The 21,321-nt window shown below is 40.2% G+C and overlaps 1 protein-coding gene and 1 long non-coding RNA gene across 2 annotated transcripts in view; one reads left to right on the top strand and one right to left on the bottom strand.

The window, feature by feature from the left end:
- LOC133549584 (KATNB1-like protein 1) overlaps nt 1-21,321 on the bottom strand; it is a 123,333-nt gene that overhangs the window by 51,441 nt on the left and 50,571 nt on the right. The window lies entirely within an intron of this gene.
- LOC133548757 (uncharacterized) lies at nt 5,444-6,102 on the top strand. The gene is made up of 3 exons (XR_009805942.1): nt 5,444-5,525; nt 5,671-5,764; nt 5,860-6,102. It is a non-coding gene; the product is annotated as an uncharacterized LOC133548757 (long non-coding RNA).

Raw genomic sequence — 21,321 nt, 5'->3', positions numbered from 1 at the left:
GATGACACCCAACTCTATATGCCCCTAAAGCTGACCAACACGCCGGATTGTAGTCAGCTGGAGGCGTGTCTTAATGAAATTAAACAATGAATGTCCGCTAACTTTTTGCAACTCAACGCCGAAAAAACGGAAATGCTGATTATCGGTCCTGCTAGACACCGACCTCTATTTAATAATACAACTTTAACATTTGACAACCAAACAATTAAACAAGGCGACTCGGTAAAGAATCTGGGTATTATCTTCGACCCAACTCTCTCCTTTGAGCCACACATTAAAAGCGTTACTAAAAAGGCCTTCTTTCATCTCCGTAATATTGCTAAAATTTGCTCCATTCTGTCCACTAAAGACGCTGAGACCATTATCCTTGCGTTTGTTACGTCCCGCCTCGATTACTGCAACGTATTATTTTCGGGTCTCCCCATGTCTAGCATTGAAAGATTACAGTTGGTACAAAATGCGGCTGCTAGACTTTTGACAAGAACAAGAAAGTTTGATCACATTACGCCTGTACTGGCTCACCTGCATTGGCCTCCAGTGCACTTAAGATGTGACTTTAAGGTTTTACTACTTACGTATAAAATACTACACGGTCCAGCTCCATCCTATCTTGCCGATTGTATTGTACCATATGTCCCGGCAAGAAATCTGCGTTCAAAAGACTCCGGCCTATTAGTGATTCCCAAAGCCCAAAAAAAGTCTGCGGGCTATAGAGCTTTTTCATTTCGGGCTCCAGTACTCTGGAATGCCCTCCCGGTAACAGTTCGAGATGCCACCTCAGTAGAAGCATTTAAGTCTCACCTTAAAACTCATTTGTATACTCTAGCCTTTAAATAGACTCCCTTTTTAGACCAGTTGATCTGCCGTTTCTTTTCTTTTTCTCCTATGTCCCACTCTCCCTTGTGGAGGGGGTCCGGTCCGATCCGGTGGCCATGTACTGCTTGCCTGTGTATCGGCTGGGGACATCTCTGCGCTGCTGATCCGCCTCCGCTTGGGATGGTTTCCTGCTGGCTCTGCTGTGAACGGGTTTCTCGCTGCTGACTCTCGCTGCTGTGTTGGATCCTCTTTGGACTGGACTCTCGCGGCTGTTTTGGATCCATTATGGATTGAACTTTCACAGTATCATGTTAGACCCGCTCGACATCCATTGCTTTCGTCCTCTCCAAGGTTCTCATAGTCATCATTGTCACCGACGTCTGAGTTTTCCTTGCCCTTCTGTGGGCCTACCGAGGATGTCGTAGTGGTTTGTGTTGTGGTTTGTGCAGCCCGTTGAGACACTAGTGATTTAGGGGTATATAAGTAAACATTGATTGATTGATTGATAACGACGGTTAAATCAGGCACTTTGAAGCCATTTTTTGGGATATTGCGTGATGGGTAACATTTTGAGAAAAACTTCGAAAAATAAAATTAGCCCCTGGGAACTGGTTTTTATTGGTTTTAACCCTTCAGAAATTGTGATAATGTTCCCCTTTAACATCTTTCCCAGGTGTTGATCTGGAACTGTGGTCACATGCTGGTGACAAAGTAATTCTAAGAATCCACAGCATTGTGTCTCATTTATAAGTCTTGGATCAACCTAAGAGAAGTGCTATATAAGTTTCTATTCAGGTGCATATTTGGAGCAAATACCATGCATAGTCGAATCCCAGAACTCCAATGTGCATTATGACAATCTCTGTCATGTGTTGGGAGGGATGTATATTGTTAGGGTTTTATCGATACCGATACCAATATCGATACACCTTATCGATACCGGTGTTCATCGTTACTCTTATCGGTGCTATAGTTGGTGTAAATGAAATAAAACATTTTATCACCGCTTTCATTAGAATCAAGCAACATCTCACAGCAGGGAAATCTTTTATCGGCATCTGATTTTCAAAAAAAGTGAACAGTGTTTGCACTGCAAGGTGCAATGCAGTTGTTATGTATCATGTTGTAAAGACCACACATATCAATCACTGTGTTTCTATTAATTATAAGTACACTGAGCTAGAAATAATATATATGTATCAAGTTAATGTGCACAGACCTTTTACATGATAATGTGTATCATACAAAACGGGACGGTGTGGCTCAAGTGATAAAGCGGCCAGGCCAGCCACATGAGGATTCCAGGTTCGATCCTAGCTTCCGCCATTCTTGCTCTTGGTGGGTTGGGATTAGTGCCTTGTATGGCAGTTTCCGCTATCAGTGTGTGAATGTGTGTGCGAATGGGTGAATGTGGAAATAGTGTCAAAGCGCTTTGAGTACCTTAAAGGTAAAAAAATCGCCAAATAAATATAATTCATGTATATAAAATGTCATATAAATCAATCAATTAGCACGTTAGGTGGGTGTGCATTTAAGCTAGGTGTTATGATGCCACGCACATGCGGTGCAATGGAATGACGTCAGACCGCGACTATAGAGACCTGGGAGCGAATGAGAAGCATTCAGTTTCTGGTGTGACCACCATTTGTCTCACGCACTGCAACACATCTCCTTTCTATAGAGTTGATCAGGTTGTTCATGTGGAATAATCATGTTGTTTAATCATCATATTGATATGCCACACCTGTGAGATGGGATGGATTGTCTTGGCAAAGAATAAATGCTCACTAACACTGATTTAGACAGATCTGTGCTCAATAGTTGAGAGGAACAGGTATTTTGTGTATGTAGTAAACGTTTTTGATCTTTGAGTTCAACTCATGCAAAATGGGAGATGAAACAAAAATGTGTTCAGTGAAAATTATTATATTCAGTTTTTAAAATTTTTGAGTGGATTATATTGTCCTATAGATTACTGGATTGCTAACAGGATGATTGATGAAGCGCGATAGCGACGGTCATGACTCGTGGGTAAAGAGCGTTCACTTCAAACTGATAGTAACTCTTATTAACGTGCGTGACTTTTAGGGACTCGAGGGAAATATTGTTGTTACAAACTTTTGTGTGGTGTCGCTTCCTTATTTGTGATTATTCCATGCTGAATATAATCAGATCCTACCCACGACTTTTTGACGTGCGTTAGAGCGGATCCTAATTGAATGTGACAGCATGCGCATGTGAAATTGTGATGGTCAGCCAGATAAAAAAATACAGTTTTCCGTATCATTTGACCAGAATCTTAGTGATCTTCCTGGACCGGGACTAGAAAATAGCGGGTTTACATCCCTCGTTATGTGAGTATTTTAGCAGATTTCCCACTTAATACACAAATTGTAAGCAACATCAACAGAACATTGTATACAAGGTTGCAGGGCTGGGCGATATATCGATATACTCGATATATCGCGGGTCTGTCTCTATTAATGCAGTATGAAGAAGAATGTTTTAATGTAGACACATAGAATCATCATACTGCTGTGATTATATGTATCAAGTGTTAAATTCAAGGCAATATGGAGATATATATCGTGTATCGCGATATGGCCTAAAAATATCCAGATATTAAAAAAAGGCCATATCCCCCAGCCCTACAAGGTTGTGTCTTTTGCAACCTTAGAAATTCAGAGCCAGCAATTCCATTTGTCAAGCGTTGTCTGATGTGCTCGTCATCCAACCACAAGATTAGTCAGTGGCAGATCACAACACAGTAAAGCCAAGTTCTTGCTCTTAAGATGCCATGCATGGCTTTGTACAGCTTAAACAGACACACATGGCTCCTATTTAGTTGAATCATCAGCTTACTGCTGAATGCAGGTGGTCTGCATGCAGGTGGTTACCCAGTGGGCACCCGTCCTTAGTTCAACGTCGAGGTGACGTTGAAATTACGTCGCGACGTCACTCAACCATATCCTGACCAAATCACAACCAACTGACCCCACCACAAAGTATGTTGCAAATCTGGTTTGTTTTCATCATTGGGGGACATCGTCGTTTCCACGTTGTTTCCACGTCGTTTCAACGTGTACAATTCAACTTGCCAACCATTCTGTGCGCATCGGCCATTTGCGACAGTTTTCAACGAAACCGCCGCTTGATGGCAGCGTGCTGCACCACACACACCACCTAGCGTATCACAGCCAAGCTTGTGCGCATGCGTGCTGAAGTACTTCCTTTCCAATCCAGCAAGCAAGACGAACAGCGAAGATTTGAATTGGAAATCGAACTATTTTACTGCAAAGAAAACCATCTACGTCCATAAAGATTCAGGTTTGTACCTTGAGATAATACTGGTTATCTATATCGATATAATTGTGGCCCTTTCACAAGAGGGTTGCAGGAAAATGAGAAATTTATCTCTCGTCTATTCTCAACGTTTATTTTGACTGTATAAACTGGACCTGAGCAAACTTTTTTTTTCTCCCAAGCAGACAACAATTTTTTTCCCCACCCGCCCAAAAGCAAACAATTGTTTTTCCAGGCTAAAACAAAACACATTTTTTTTTTTTGGTTCTGTACCCATTGTCTTTTACAGCCGCGCCAGTCACTGTATTAATTTACTTCCTCTTGATTTTCATCTTCAAAACACCCGTCTGGATGGCAGTTCGGTTTTTCTGGCTCATTTTAATGTTTATTTAAATGTTGCCAGTTTATTTTAAGTACAGGTACTTTTTAATTAGTTTGACTTGTTAGCAAGGCTTTGTCTCAAAAGGCAAGTCCACGGGTTGCCCATAAAAGGATCCATGTAATATTAAATGCTATGATCTTTACTTATTTTTTTATTTTACTGATAAGGCCAGTATTGCTATTGCAAGAGCTTTTGTCAAGTATTGAAACTTCCAAATGGTTTCACTGTTGACCTGTTGGCCAACTTGTATACTAAAATATATGACAATAAAATATCCAGACAGATTTTGTTTCATATGTTTTATGATTGACAATAAAAGACTGCACGGAGCGCAGAAACTTTTGGGGGGTACAAAGTTTTTTCTCTTGGCACAAGAAGGCAACCAACTTTTTTTTTTTGCAGAGCTTACAGGAGCAAACTTTTTTTTAATATACGTCAGGAAAACAAACAATTTATTTGTCAGTTTTTGCTAAACAATCTTTTTTCCCAAAAAAAACACACCCTCCCCCACGTTTCATCTGGTCCGCCTCTAAGTCTATGTACATGTACCACTACCGGTAATTGAAAAGCAGAACGTTAATGCAAGGCAATGTACCAATGATTTCAGTTTATGCATATATGGAACAACACAGTACACTTGCTATGATACATATAATACCAAAAAGGATAATTTTTTGATAAAACTGTCCTTCCATGTGCAGAAATTGGAGACAGTGGAGGAACTACTCGACCTTGACAAGTTGATAAAAACTCAAACTAGCAAGAAAGATTTGCTGGTAAGTGATCATAACATTATAATTGTGTAGCTGTTTTTACATCGGACATATTATTATATTTAGGTAGAAATTTCAGGTTATGAAATCGTGTAGATAAAACAGGCCCTATACTTGAATGTATGTATGTGTTTGCCAGCCTCTTCCCCCAGTGTATGCTAAACACATTCTCTTGTATATTTGCAGACAGCCAGGCTCTCAAAGATTGGTGGATATGACTTAAAGAGCTGTTTAAGCAGCATCGTGGACAGGTATTTTCCTCTTTCTCTACATATATATTAAAAATAGGCGATGTAAGACCCAACTTCTAATCTATGAGTGCTAGATCGGGAATTATAATAATGCAAAATTACGTACTTTTTGGCCTGCATGTATGACTTGCGTGTTCAATTTCAGGCTCATGACAAATGAATTAATGTCCAATCTGAACATGAAGAGGAGGGGGGAAAAACTGCCTTTGCCGAGACGAAGCTGCTCGATGTAGTCACAGGTGAGTTTGTGTGTGTGTTTAATAATTACATTAACTTGATTGGGGTAAATCACATGCACCCTTAATTAATTTGTATTTTTTTTGTCTGTTTACAGCTAGTGTCTTAGATACCCAGAAGGGGACCGAAACGATGGTCCATGATGCCATAAAAAAATGAACTGAAATATGCCCCTGGACAGAAGGGAGGAATAGGTTGGGCATCACAGGCTAAATAAATAATTATATCGATTGACATTCTCCATTTTCTTTGTACTTAATTTTAATTTTGCATTAACAGGATTCAGCCTGGAGCTATAAATGCGCTATGTTTTGTTGTCTTTAATTATATTGATGTATTGGTTGATATTACGTTGATAATTGGTTGGTTGATCTTAGCTTGAAACTGAAAGTTGAATCAACGTTGAAACATTGACGTAGATTCTACGTCGGTAATTAAACGTTGATCCAACTTTCATTTTCAACCCAAATCCAACGTTATTTCAACACGGGAAAGTAACGTTGTTTCAACGTTGATTAAACGTCTTTGTTAGGTAGAAACTGAAAGTTGAATCAACGTTGAAACATTGACGTTGATTCAACGTCGGTATTTAAACGTTGATCCAACTTTCATTTTCAACCCAAATCCAACGTTATTTCAACACGGGCAAGTAACGTTGTTTCAACGTTGATTAAACGTCTCTGTTAGGTAGAAACTGAAAGTTGAATCAACGTTGAAACAATGACGTAGATTCTACGTCGGTATTTAAACGTTGATCCAACTTTCATTTTCAACCCAAATCAAACGTTATTTCAACACGGGAAAGTAACGTTGTTTCAACGTTAATTAAACGTCTCTGTGCCCACTGGGTAATGATGGCTTTCCTTACCGAAAGCTGATCTCTGAGGTTCAGGTGAACACACCTGAATTGAAAGTAGTTTAAGGGTATTATTGCACAAGTGACTAAACCTCTGCTATTATACAAAACCAGTTCTTCTTGGGATTTTATTACAGATGTTATAATAGTAATTTGTGTAATGTGTATGTTTGTGACCACCAAACAAAATAAAATGTATCATCTCCCTCACTTAATGGTCACACTTTTGAGAGAATAATTACTTGTGGATATTATACTGCCTCTGACCTCCCCTGAGCTAAATGAGCCCGCCCAGTGTACACCTTTGCACAATTTTGTAAAAACAAAAATACAAAAACAGGCTTCGCTACACACATTAAAGCCGGGAGCTCTGTCAACTGCAGTCAGGTAAAAACCTGACCTGCATTTTGCTTTTCTTCTACAAATAGGCTGAACTGGCATGAAGTTTATGGTATAGGGGAACTGCACCTGTTTAGAATTTTGCCTATTGTTCAAAATCATTATGAGAGACTTTTTGGGGGGAGGGAGTATTTAAAAAGATTGGAATGCTTGAAAGATGTAGCTAATGGGAGTCATCATTGGAGCTTTCAAAGCCCTTTCAAACAACTTCAAACCACTCTATCAAAGTTTTCTATACACACTGCAAGTATATATATAGTATCCATCCATTTTCTACCGATTGTCCCTTTCTGGAGTCGCGGGTGGTGCTGGAGCCTATCTCAGCTGCATTCGGGCGGAAGGCAGGGTACACTCCGGAGAATTCACCACCGGGCCAACACAGATAGACAGACAACATTCACACTCAGATTCACACACTAGGGCCAATTTAGTGTTGCCAATCAACCTATCCCCAGCTGCATGTTTTTGGCGGTGGGAGGAAGCTGGAGTACCCGGAGGGAACCCACGCAGTCACGGGGAGAACATGCAAACTCCACACAGAAAGATCCTGAGCCCGGTATTGAACCCATAAGTCCTCAGGACCTTCGTATTGAAAGTCACATGCACTAACCCCTGTTCCACCATGCTGCCCAAGTATATATAAAAAAAAAAAAAAAAAAAAAATATATATATATATATATATATATATATATATATAGAATGTAGTAACAGACACGTTCATAACAATATGTAATATGTACAATATTTACCGTACTTTGGTCATTTTTAGCAATACCGGAACTCAGCGCATTTATTTCCGTTTCCATAGTAACACACTTCCGAGTGAGTCATTAGTATCGCGGTACTATACTAATACCCATTTACCGTACAACTCTATACTAGTATTGCACATGTCAATGTCCTCTACAACTTGTTAATTGCTGTCACATTGTATCCAATACATCAAGTAGCATTGTACAGTATGGCAGTGTGTAGCAGTGTATAGGGAATAGGCTTGCATTGGATAAAGTGCACACATGGAAACACACATCCAATACGCTATTGTGTGATCTCTAAAACTAACTTAAAATGTCTTGTTTTTAAGGGATACTAATCGTCCTTTAATACTCCTGTTTGGAACGAGTGAAGTACATCCTGGACTGTCTGTTCCCAGACTGTGCACAATGCAGCCTTGGGACTCATAACTGTTGAAAAGGTAAACATCTCACATAAAAGCTTAGGAAAATTAGAACACACAAGTTGAAGAACCAAAATTTGACTACAAATCTTCCGCCCGATTGTAGCTGAGATAGGCGCCAGCGCCCCCCGCGACCTCGAAAGGGAATAAGCGGTAGGAAATGGATGGATGGATGGATGTTTAAATATTAATTACATTAATCTGCCCATTGCCTTACAGCTCTTTTTGCATTTTAAAGTTGGCTTTTTAGTGTTTGTATCCCTTTGTACAAAACGTTATCAGTGATAACATGCCACTGAAAATGTAACAAAGATAAAAAATACTCGCGCGGTCTTTCTGGCGTCACTTCCTCGCCGAACTCAGTTTGTAAACGATCATTGAGTCCATACAAACATTCAAGAAATACACGGCGCACTTACCCTCGTAAAAAATAGTCAAGGAGGTGAACCTTAAATGATAGTTTAGTGTGGCTGAAACTGTTATGACCGTGTGGCATTGTGATACCAAATTTGTCCCCTCGTGGATGCGTCGATATGAACACAGTAACGGTAAGTTTAAATGATTTATTAAACTTAACAAAAGCAGGTTAAGAACAAAAATACTGGAGCTAAGGGAAAAACAAATCAAGGGCGCTTGCATAAAAGCGTAGGAATAGCAAACAGAAAAACTAAGACTGGCACAAAGGCACACAAAAAGGAAAAACAATTAATCAGCGTGAGAGCTGGAATAAAACAAAGGCTTAGCGTGAAAGGCTAGCGAGAATATACATGCATGTAGTAGACAGTCGGGAATGTTGCTCGAAGGCAAATTAGAATCCCTTACATTTTGGACTTTTTTACATTTTTTCTTTTCCAGGGAACATCTGGTATCTGTTCCTTTAGGGGGAGGTCCTGTGACAATCTGTCACTTTATTTCTGTTAGCTTTTCATGTTTTTGTATTTACTTCCTGTTCAGCGCTCTTATTTTGTTGTATTTCCTGTTTAATTCACGGTGCACTGTTGTTTTTCTCTTTCCGTTGATTGGCAGCGGTTCACACCTGCTGTCAATCAAACATTTGCCTATTTATGTTTCACTCGAGCACTCCTCAGTGCTCGAAGATATTTTAATGTTGGGAACGTTTCTGTGCAAGACTGCTTTATGTTTATTTCTGTTTTCTTATGAGCATTAACTTCTTATTCTTACCTTCACTCAACTCCCCTGGATTCTTGCATATCGGGGTCACACAACTGCAGCCATGCGAGTTCCTCACAGAAACGGGGCTTAGTCTAAATAATTACTCGTTTAAGGGGTCATCTGGTTTAGTGTAGACATAGCCTCAGAAAAGTAGCGTCAGATTTACCGCCCGTCCGAGCACCCACTGGCAGGAATGTAGATCAGAGCCTATGGTTCTGAGAATCGACAGTACTTAAAGTTTCCTTAAACAGGCCATATACTTTTGCCAGGTTGACAAAACTTTCCGATGTTCACTGTTGTGATTAGCAGTATGACTTGACACTGAGAGAGGCATGCAGTTTCTATTTCAAACACCAACCAATAGCTCTTTCTTGACTATCAAAGGGTTACGATTGTATACTCAATTTCTTGTCTTTACATATATATTTTTTAAAGTAAAAGGCTGGGAATACACTTAGACCGGTCAAGTCCTCTTACTATCAATCTTTTAAAATTATATCCTTCTTTCAGCTAATCCTATCAGAATATTGGAAACTTCTGAGTGGCCAACAGAAGCAAAAACAAATAGACGCATCGAAAACTCCGCCTACACAAAAGGCTCTTATGTAACGGGGCGATGTTTGTGGCTTGAGTGCACATGCAGAGTGTCAGAAGACACTTTCCTCAGAGGAGTGTTACTCACACCACAACTCTCATCACTATGCTTGTACTTGTGGTATATTTCTGGTTAAATTGACAATAAATGCACATCTGCAAAAGGCTGTTCTCACATACAAGATTCTGTTGGCCACTAAAGGACATGACAAAAGAAAAATATACCACGGCAATTTGCACAAGCGGCATATCCCAAGCAGACATGTGCTTGATTAAAAAAAACAATTTGAAGCATCTGTAACATGTCTCAATCAAACCACATTTTTGTTGAACTTCTCTCTAATGTCGACGCCCCACAGTGCCGTGGTGTCTGGCCTTGGAAAGAGACACAAGCACACCTCGTGCTCACATGTCCACCGTATGCCGGTCTACCGCTAACTGCCACTCACAGAGTCTCATAATTGTAAGAGTATCTGTAGCAAAGGATCACGCTGAGTTTCTACTTTCTGACCTCCTCGGGCTGTTCTCTGCATATTGTTGCCCCCCACCGAGCGAGAAAGACAAGAAAAAGGTAGAGTGGAGGGTAGTTGGCATACACCAGCAGGGCAGCTGCAAAGGAAAGACAGTGTATGTAACCAAAAAGTGGTTCCTTATGTTTGTTTACAAATGCAATGCGATCACTTTTATTGTCGAATAAAAACTACCAGTTTTTCCACTTTGTCCTCTATGTGCAGCGTGCAGAAAATGGTTTGTGGAAAGTCCTTGCTCTTAATAATGAGCGTGGCACATGGTGTTACACGTTCGCTATATTTTGAGATTCCCTAAATTACAGAAAAAAGGCACTGATCACAATCCAGGAAAAAAAGCACTAGCAGAAAATAACATGTCACTTTAGATTATTTGCCCCTTCTTAATTACTTGTGGCGTGGTTGCGTGATACAGCCACAGAACTGTGATATTGTTATTAAGACCGGTTGTTGACAGATATCAATACTTGCATTTCACATTTGCTTTTATTCCTACAGCTGATCCACATTACAGGATTAATGTCTCAACTGAGAGCTTTGGCAAATCCTGTTTATATGCAAGTACAAACAAACAACATATTAGACAATTTGTTCTAAATGAAGACATCAGCTGTAGGCGTCAAACATGAACCATTTTAGACATAGGATAGTTGATGGACTGAAGTCTAATTTGTTCATATTGGTTTTTTTTATTAATCCAAACAAAAACACCAGATCAGCATTGTAAGTGCTTCCAAAGGTGCAATTGTAACAAAAAAAAAAAGTAACTATATGTAATGGAAAATGAAACTAAATACTCCCTAATATATTGTTAAATAGTCTTTTTTTTATTTGTTACATATTCAAGTTACAAAAATATAACATGCATTGTAAATATGGTAAATACATACCTTAGTGCTGCATAGACTTAAGCTTTAGAAAACTTAGCAATACTGCTATATTATGGATAGCGTTTTATTAGAGCTGGATCCTCGTATCGCTCAGCTTCTAAACCTTGTACTTCATAATCCGTATATTCAGGCTCAAAAACTCAAGGTTCTGGATCACCATTTGTCCCAAAGTAGTTGTTATTGGCTTTAATCAAGTCTGCAATGATTAATAATAGTTGTTGTTGAAGGAAATGGTAAAGTTGTGCCTCTGAAATTAATGTGCTGTCGTATGTTAAAATGACTAAAAAATATATTTTATTTAATAATTAATACATAAACTTCATCAAATGGTCTCATCAATTTTACTTGTGCATGTAATGTATGAAAATTAAATTATATTAATTTAATTTAGTTTAGGTTAGTTCGGTCAAGTCAAGTGTCTGAAATAAACAATATCTTATTTTCACCCTGTCATCCTGTTTCGATAGTTTTTAATAGTAAATAAAGGGGACTACTAAAAAAAACGACTTTGTTTGCTGATTAAAGTTACTATGAGTCAGTCACTGAAGTGAATGGATCAACAGGCCTTGAGTTTGATGCCTGTGATCTACAGTACAGGTACTGTATGTTCTAAGAGTGAAGCTTCCCCTACAAAGGGCCAGAAGACTTCAAGGGAAGGGCAGCAGATTTACAAAAATGATGAAAAACATATTTTTCCCTAACATAGGTTATGTCAAAGGCAAACTGAAATTACTTTTAGTTCTTACAGTGAGTAAGTTAAGAGTCTGTGGTGAGCGGAAAAACCCGTGTATGCTTTGGAAAATATTTTTCTGGGAGTAGGGGAGGCCCCAAATGAAGCACATTCTCTGAGGTAGGTTTTACTGTGTCACATTGGTTTGTCCTTTTCAGGTTCACAGGAATAAGAAGTTAATTCCACAATAGTTTTGGTGATTTATGGAGAAAGTTGGAATACATCCCGGACATAATACTTCTCAATCACATGGCTAACATGTTTGACATTTTAAGTGTCCTTTACTAACCTTTAACATACATGCTTTTGAACTTTAAAAGAAAGCCACAATAACCGAAGAGAACCACATCTTTTTATTGACTATCCATCCATCCATTTCCTACTGCTTATTCCCTTTGGGGTCGCGGGGGGCGCTGGTGCCTATCTCAGCTACAATCGGGCGGAAGGTCTTTATTAACTATAACGACTTTGTGGCATCGTGATGGGTGGTGCTCTTCCAGTATGCAGATCGGGCTCGGACACAACGTACAGGTAAGAAATAATGGTTTATTTAAAACTAAAAACAGGCTAGGAACAGAAACACTGGTGCTAGGCAGAAAAGGCAAACCAAAAGCGCTAGCATGGGAGCTAGGGAAACAAAAAGAAACACTTGCACTAGGCACAAAAGGGAAAACAAAACTACTAGCATGTGAGCTAGAGAAACAACAAGCTAAGCGAAAAAACTAGCAAGTCCAAAAACGGTATATTTACCAGAGAAGGGAGTCCACGAAGTCATAGATTGCATGTAGCAAAACATAGGTTTACGAGCCGAGGCCGAGTGAACGAAAAAGGCAGGCTAAATAGAGTCTCTGATCAAAAGCAGGTGTTCGAACGAGGCAGGTGAAACAAATCAAGGTACCATGGTGACAAAAACAAACAAGGAAGTGCAACCAGGAACTAAAGGCAAACGTTAGCAGAACATGATAACAAAATTAATCAAAACCTGAACCATATATGATCCGGGCGGCGGATCATACCACTATCCATCCCTCCATTTCTACCGCTTATTCCCTTTAGGGTCGCGGGGGGCGCTGGTGCCTATCTCAACTACAGTTGTGCGGAAGGTTTTTATTGACTATTTAAAAAAAAATACTAATCCTGCAAAATATCAACAGACGATGTAAACTGTCAATGTGAATGTAAACTATTAATGTGGACTCACAGTGACAAACTTTAGTATTAAGTTTGTAAAAAAAAACTAAAAAACATCTAAAACAGGTTTCTAAAAATAAGGTTTTACTTTTAAACTAAATTCTTATCACCTACAGCATTCTGTTTCTCTTTATTCCGAACATGTATACAATGTCAGGATGTTACATGACATATTACACATTTCCATTTCTCATTACAACATGACCGAAAAGGGGTAGGAAGAAGCTTATTTAATCCTACCCTTTCCAACTTCATAACAACTTCTAATACATGTACTCATTCCTTATTCTAAAAGTGTAACCAGTAATCAATACATTCTAGGTAACATGATTCACATATGAGACGAATGACTAATTTAAATAAAGATCAAGATGCGATGAGGTGGCGACTTGTCCAGGGTGTACGCCGCCTTCCGCCCGGTTGTAGCTGAGATAGGCACCAGCGCCCCCCGCGACCCCAAAGGGAATAAGCGGTAGAAAATGGATGGATGGATGGATGTTTATTCAATGTCTTCTTCCTTGTTATTTGCAACCACTTGTAGTTTGAATAGCTTCTTAAACTGGATTGTACACTGTTTGAGTTCTTTGCATAATCCATTCCACATACTGATATACTAAAGGTTTTAAGTCAGGAGTCTCAAACACGTGGCTCGCTGGCCAATTGCGGCCCGCGAGACGTTATTTTGCAGCCCGCACCTTGATGTGAAAATTTAATGTTTGGTGCGGCTTGCGAGGTTTACATGAATGCCGCTTTACAGTGTCATACTTTCATACCCTCGATTTTTCCAGGAGACTCCCAATGTCACTGCCCCTCCAGGGATAATCATTCTCTCGAATTTCACCTTAACAACAATATTAAGAGGGCACCACGGAGGCACTGCCTTAAGCATCCTCTTCAACCTGTACTAACTGCATGCCAGCCCAGCCACATATTATAGCCGGTATAAACAAACGCAGTAAGTGACTGCAAGACATAGTTGATCAACAGCCACACAGGTCACACTGAGGGTGGCTGTACAACCATTTTAAGACTGTTACAAATATGTGCCACACTGTGAACCCACACCAAACAAGAATGACAAACACATTTTGGGAGAATATCCGCATCCTAACACAACATAAACACAACAGAACAGATACCCAGAATCCCATGCAGCCCTAACTCTTCCGGGATACAATATACACCCCCGTACCCCCCAACCCAACATCAACCCCACAGTGATAAAGTTGTTTATACGGCCACCCTCAGTGTGACCTGTATGGCTGTTGAATAAGTATGTCTTGCAGTCACTTCCTTGGGTCTGCGGAAACCTCATACGATATGTGACTGGGCCTGCACACTGTTTGTATGGTGGAAAAGCGGACAAGACGGTAATTTGTAAAGAACACCAAAGGTAGTGCCATCACGACGCACCCTTACTATTGTTGTTCGGGTGGAAACCGGGAGAATGATTGCCTCGGTAGATTGACGGTAGGAATACTGATATTCGGGTGTTTCCCGGAAAAGTTGCGGGAGTCAGCAAGTATGTTGCTAGGGCGGGAAAGCCATTCAAAGAAGGTGAATTCATTAAAAAGTGCAAGTTAGATTTTATTAAGAAAACTTTTCTTGCGGCCCAGCCTCACCCAGTTTCTGCATCCAGTGGCCCCCAGGTAAATTAAGTTTGAGACCCCTATTTTAAGTGTTGTAAGTTGCACATGCATGTTTTAAATTAGATTTTTCTTTAAGGTTATATTTCTCCCTTTTAGTTGAGAATAATTTTTGTGAAGTGAAGTGAATTATATTTATATAGAGCTTTTCTCTAGTGACTCAAAGCGCTTTTACATAGTGAAACCCAATATCTAAGTTGCATTTAAACCAGTGTGGGTGGCATTGGGAGCAGGTGGATAAAGTGTCCTGCCCAAGGACACGACGGTAGTGACTAGGATGGCGGAAGCAGGGATTGAACCTGGAACCCTCAAGTTGCTGGCACGGTCACTCTACCAACCGAACTATACCGCCCCGCAATTGTTGAACATTCTTGGGTAGCAGGTTATAGTTCGCTTTGTGCATAATTTTAGCAGTTTGCAAATACGTCAAGTTCTTGAATTTCATATTTTGGATTTGATAAATAAAGTGTGTATCCATCATTATGTATTATTCTAACATACCTTTTTTTGTAACACAGTTAGTGAATGAAGCGTACTTTTGTTGTTATTTCCCCATATTTCTGCACAATGACTCAGATATGGTAACACTTGCGAGCAGTAAAGAATATGGAGTGATTTTTTGTCCAGTAAATATTTTGCTTTGTTCATTATTGAAATATTTCTTGCTTCCTAATGTTGTATATTTTTTGTATTGGATTTCCAGTTCATTTTATCATCTATTATTACACCCAAAAATGTGATATATTTTACTCTTTGAATGTTTTTTTCATCTATTTGGATTTGTGTTTGACTTTCTCTTCTTCAAATGGTATTATTTTAGTTTTACTGAGATTCAAAGATAGTCTGTTTTTTCTTCCATTATTATTTATATGAGCTTGTGTGTGTTTTTCCTGAACAAAATGCATTTGTGTCGTCTGAAAATAATACTAACTTTACTAACTTTATGTTGTAGAAAATCTTTAGCCTTGCCAACATGTCATTTTTTGGAAATAAATCGTTTTTCTGTAACAGATACAGACACAAGGCTAAACACACACACTAATACTTGTTTTGAGAAATCCCATTTTCGTGTAGACATGGTATAAGAGACCCTGACGTGACCACATAGCCTCCCCACATCAGTGAACCTCATCAGTCGCAGCTAATTTGTAATGACACATTACAGCCATTTCACTTCTCCAAGCTTACTGCTTAGTATACCCATGACCACATATGAGATTAAGATGCAGATGTCTCTGTCTTCACAAAAATATCCATGAAGGTTTCATATTAGACGTCTTTGCAGTTAAATCTTATGGTGCACCAGCATGATCTAATTTCAAGAGTCTCTAGTAGCTGTATTTCAACAGCAAACTCTATTAGAAGATAGAAGCAGATTGTTCTGAGACATTCGTGATTGCACTGTTGGTTAAACTGTGGAGACCAGCGACATGTGTTATGAATTGAAGGCGCTCACATGCCGGTATTTGGGGATATTTTATTAGTTCACAGATTCCACAACCAAAGCGACCGAGACAAACAGCTAAGTATAGCATGTTGTGGCAAAATACAACACTTTTCTGGGAGGTCTCCTGGATTGAAAAAACAGTGAACGGGTCATCCAAGAATCCTGTAAAATAATTCTCAGAAGAGAGTCAGCCATCGTAAATCAAATGTTCTTGTAACAACACATTCTAAATTTGCCCAAATTCACCATTAGTGTAGCATAAAAAGAACTGCATATTAAACTTGATGTTGATGTCTATTAGTAGGATTGACTTCTATTATATGGTAAATGGGTTATACTTGTATAGCGATTTTCTACCTTCAAGGTACTCAAAGCGCTTTGACACCATACCAAAGTCATACCAAATACTATAAAAATGGGACCCATTACCTCCCTGCTTGGAACTCAGCATCAAGGTTTGGAATTGGGGGTTAAATCACCAAAAATTATTCCTGAGCGCGGCCACCGCTACTGCCCACTGCTCCTCTCACCTCACAGGGGGTGAGCAAGGGTGAGTGGTCAAATGCAGAGAATAATTTCACCACACCTAGGGTGTGTGCGACAATCATTGGTACTTTAACTTTAACTATTTTCATATTCACACATTGATAGCGGGAGCTGCCATGCAAGGCACGAACCATGACCCATCAAGAGCAAAGGTGAAGTGTCTTGCTCAAGGACACAACTGACGTGACTAGGTTGGTAGAAGCTGGGGATTGAACCAGGAACCCTAAGGTTGCTGGCACAGCCACTCTCCCAACCGCGCCACGCTGGTCCTTATTATAGTGTGGCTCACTTTTTGCTCCCCTCCTTATATACTATGTATTAGGGCTGGGCGATATGGACCAAAACTGATACTGATATTTTTATTTTCAATAGATATACACTGTTTAATTACAACAAATTTTCAAAGTGCTAAAGATTGCCTCAGCATTTTATGGCGAGATTACTAGTGTTGAAAGCACTTTGTTGTAAGTAACACTAAATTGGCCCTAGTGTGTGAATGTCAGTGTGAATGTTGTCTGTCTTATCTGTGTTGGCCATGCGATGAGGTGGTGACTTGTCCCGAATGCAACTGAGATAGGCTCCAGCACCCCCTGGGACCCTGAAAGTGACAAGCGGTAGGAAATGGATGGACGGATAGTAAGGTAATGGGTTGTTTATGTTGGATTAATTGTAAATAAGTTGTCTCATTTTATTCAAATATGATTGTTTGTGCATTGTGTAGACAAACTGAAGAGAAATGCAACTTGGCGTTAGGTTGACCTACCCACTTCAAAGACGAATGTGCAGATGGCCCAGAGATATGCAGGAAGCTGCTATTTTTTTTGTACTCTGTATTTGCATGTGTTAAGTTCTCACCACAGTTGTTAGGTTTCCAACACAGCTGCAGATACCCCCCCTCCTCTAGTGCGGCAGTGTATGTATGTGTTTGTACTGTAGGGCCCCCAAATGAATTAAAAGGTGAGGAGAGTGGAGAAAGTTTTCAGAGTAAATTAGGAGCCTGTAACTGACAACTGCTTCAGTTACTCTCTTCGTACGAGAAAAGCAATCACTGGTTTGTCTTCTATTCTCTGTTTCTGTGTCTTTATAATGTCTCATCGTATTTGACCCTGACAGTTTATTCTTTAAAAATTAATAAATTGGCCGTTACTATGTCAAAGCAATTTTCGTTTATTTCATGCTTGTGCGTGGGATAGATAGAGCTTCTACTAGTTCACTGAAGTGAAAGCCGCTGGCTGGTCAGTTTAAAATTAATTTTCAGCCATCAAGCCGCTACCCTACAGTAGCTTAGTCTGCACAGGCTATGGGTAGAGGCACTTTTAAACAGAGTTGTAGTCAAATCTTTGACACACCGAGCAAGCAGCAAAGAAGAGTTATTGTTAGCTTCTGTTCAAAGTCGCTACCAGAAGTAAACAACAGATGAAACTCATGCAATAAATGATAAAGTCGCTACAACAACAGATATACTGTATGTTCTCAAGCATATTGCTATATGTGTAAAAAAAAAGCTGTAGTCACTCGCCTAAAGTCAACACAGTCACCAAAGCATTCTGTTGAGAAGTCGGCACAGCACTCCATATTTTTTTAAAAGTATGATGCACAGCGCGTTATTGTGCGTCAGAGAGGAGCCTCTGTAAACACGCAAGGGGTGGGGTTGAGCCAAAAAGGATGCCCTTTGTTTTGCCCGGCAGGCGTAAAGAAAAACAAACAGTCGTTAAAAAAAGCACATCAAAGTATACCGTTATGGTGGTATTGTATCAAATGTATACCACTTTATAAAATAAACCGGTATCAAGTACAGTACCGGTATAGCGCACAGCCCCAGTATATATGATTATTTCATGGAAACATTACCAGCTCCAACCACAGAGCAAGCATTCTACCAAGATTGTGTGGCAGTGCAATTTCAATCACCCTTCTGAATTAGTAATTCAGCAATTTATCCGGAAGACATCAACTTACTGGGGCTTCACGGTGGCAGAGGGGTTAGTGCGTCTGCCTCACAATACGAAAGTCCTGCAGTCCTGGGTTCAATCCCAGGCTCGGGATCTTTGTGTGGAGTTTGCATGTTCTCCCCGTGATTGCGTGGGTTCCCTCCGGGTACTCCGTCTTCCTCCCACTTCCGAAGACATGCACCTGGGGATAGGTTGATTGGCAACACTAAATTGGCCCTAGTGTGTGAATGTGAGTGTGAATGTTGTCTGTCTATCTGTGTTGGCCCTGCGATGAGGTGGCGACTTGTCCAGGGTGTACCCCGCCTTCCGCCCGATTGTAGCTGAGATAGGCGCCAGCGCCCCCGGCGACCCCAAAAGGGAATAAGCAGTGGAAAATGGATGCATGGTATCAACTTACTACTTGGCAAAGCAAAACAATACTTCTGAGGCACATGCTATTTGTCCTGTAATTTATTAGTTTAATTAAATTGTCCCTCTTTTTATTTGCTACCTATCTTCTTCAGGTTACAGTCTTAAGAATATAATGATAATTAATTAGATAGCACTTATTTTTCCATTGACATAAAGTGTGTGACACTGAGAACCCATCATTCATTCACTCCACATGTACACTTTGATAGTGGTAAGATAAATTTGTAGCCACAGCTGCCCTGGGGTAGACTGATAGAATGCGGCTGCACATTTGTGCCAATGTCTTCTCTGAGCACCACCAAACATTAATTCCCATTCATACACCAGTGTGGGCTGCACTGTAGGGAAAGGTGGGTGAACAACCACAGTGACTAGACTGGTGGATGCTGGATTTGTACCAGGAACCCTCACGTTTTTGGATAGCCGCTCTGCAATCTGAGCTTTGCCACAGTCTTCAACCAAGATGACCACAGAACCCTGGGATGCTTGCGTCACATGTCTTGGAGAAAGGTGTGGTTGTTCCTTAGTAAAAAAACAAAAACCCAGCCCAATTTTGTGGGAAGTTGCTTGATCCAATGGGCAGAGAGTCAACATATTAACAAGTTCTGACAGTAGTCAGGCCTTGAGAATTGAGCAAGAACGTGACTATGCTACCAATTTTGCTGGCAGCACTTGGGAGTACTGTATGGTTGAAGTAGTGCAGGTAAAGCACTTCCTCTCTCGTGCAATTCACACAGTGGAGCATTACATGTGAAAGAGTGAAAAAAGAAAGACCATGGTAATTGAAGGTTTCTGTGACTTGCATAAAAACTGGTGGTTGAACTATCAGAGCGGGTGACACAATTAATAAAAATGGTAGCCAGTATCCCGATGCAAATTGTGGTTGACATTCAAAGTCCCAGAAGAGAGTTTCACACTCAATGAAAACATGAACTAAGGGTACAGTCATTTCAGCCTGGTCAAGACAAAATACTGAACCGTCTCCTCTCAAAGGCTGGCTCTGCTGACCAAAAACAGAATCCAGCATGCTGCTGAGAACAATGCCAGGCTCATTTAGCTGTCCCATGTCCTGAATTGTCTGCATGCCAAACAGCTTCTCCATCTCTCTGAGATGTGTTCTAACTCTTGGTTTCAGTTCTCACTGAGTCTTTTCCTTGTTGGGATAATCGTACCAGTGTTTTCCCACCTTAATTGAGCCACAGCACATATTTCAAATTAGAAAAAGCATGCCAATACTTATCCTCTTGTATGAAAGGCAATAAGTGGATAAACAGGTCGATTATGTACCTTCTGCTATCTAGTGGAAGAGCATGTACTTGCTCTTCCTATCAGTTGAAAAGTAGCAGTTTAGCTCACTCTGAAATATTGACAGAAATGTTAACTAATATGCACTGTCCCTGTAAAAATCCACCCATACATACAGCACATACATCTTCTTCCACGTGTCCGAGGTCAGGTCGTGGGGGGCAGGAGCCTAAGCAGATTTTCAGATCATCCATCCATCCATTTTTTTACCGCTTGTCCCTTTTGGGGGGGCGGGGGGGGTGGGTGTTGGAGCCTATCCTAGCTGCATTTGGGGGGAAGGCGGGTTACACCACCTCATCGCAGGGCCAACACAGACAACATTCACACACTAGGGCCAATTTTGTGTTGCCAATCAACCTATCCAACTAACCAAAATTGGGTAATTTCCTGCAGCACACCGGAGGATTTCTTAATTGCACTATAATATTTACTGTACATATGGTTGAGAATTACTGGATTACACAAATGAATGCACTTCACCGTAAAAGTCAGCCATCTATGTAATTTCTGCCATGTATGGATACAGTAAAAAAGTACAGGTGTTTCATAAAAAATCCTCATTTAAAAAATACTCAGATTAAGATGTTTTACTTGGAACACTGAAGTTTAAATATCACTAAGGACACCGTTTCCAACTATCCCGGCACGTGCAGAGGCCTCACTTTGCACTCTCTACATCAGAGGAACAAATAAAGGATTGGAAACCGCAAGTCCT

The sequence above is a fragment of the Nerophis ophidion genome, linkage group LG03 (genome assembly GCF_033978795.1).
Source record: "Nerophis ophidion isolate RoL-2023_Sa linkage group LG03, RoL_Noph_v1.0, whole genome shotgun sequence".
NCBI classification, from domain to species: domain Eukaryota; kingdom Metazoa; phylum Chordata; class Actinopteri; order Syngnathiformes; family Syngnathidae; genus Nerophis; species Nerophis ophidion.
The sequence above is the reverse complement of the archived record's forward strand: the minus strand, read 5'-3'. Positions and strand labels throughout refer to the sequence as shown.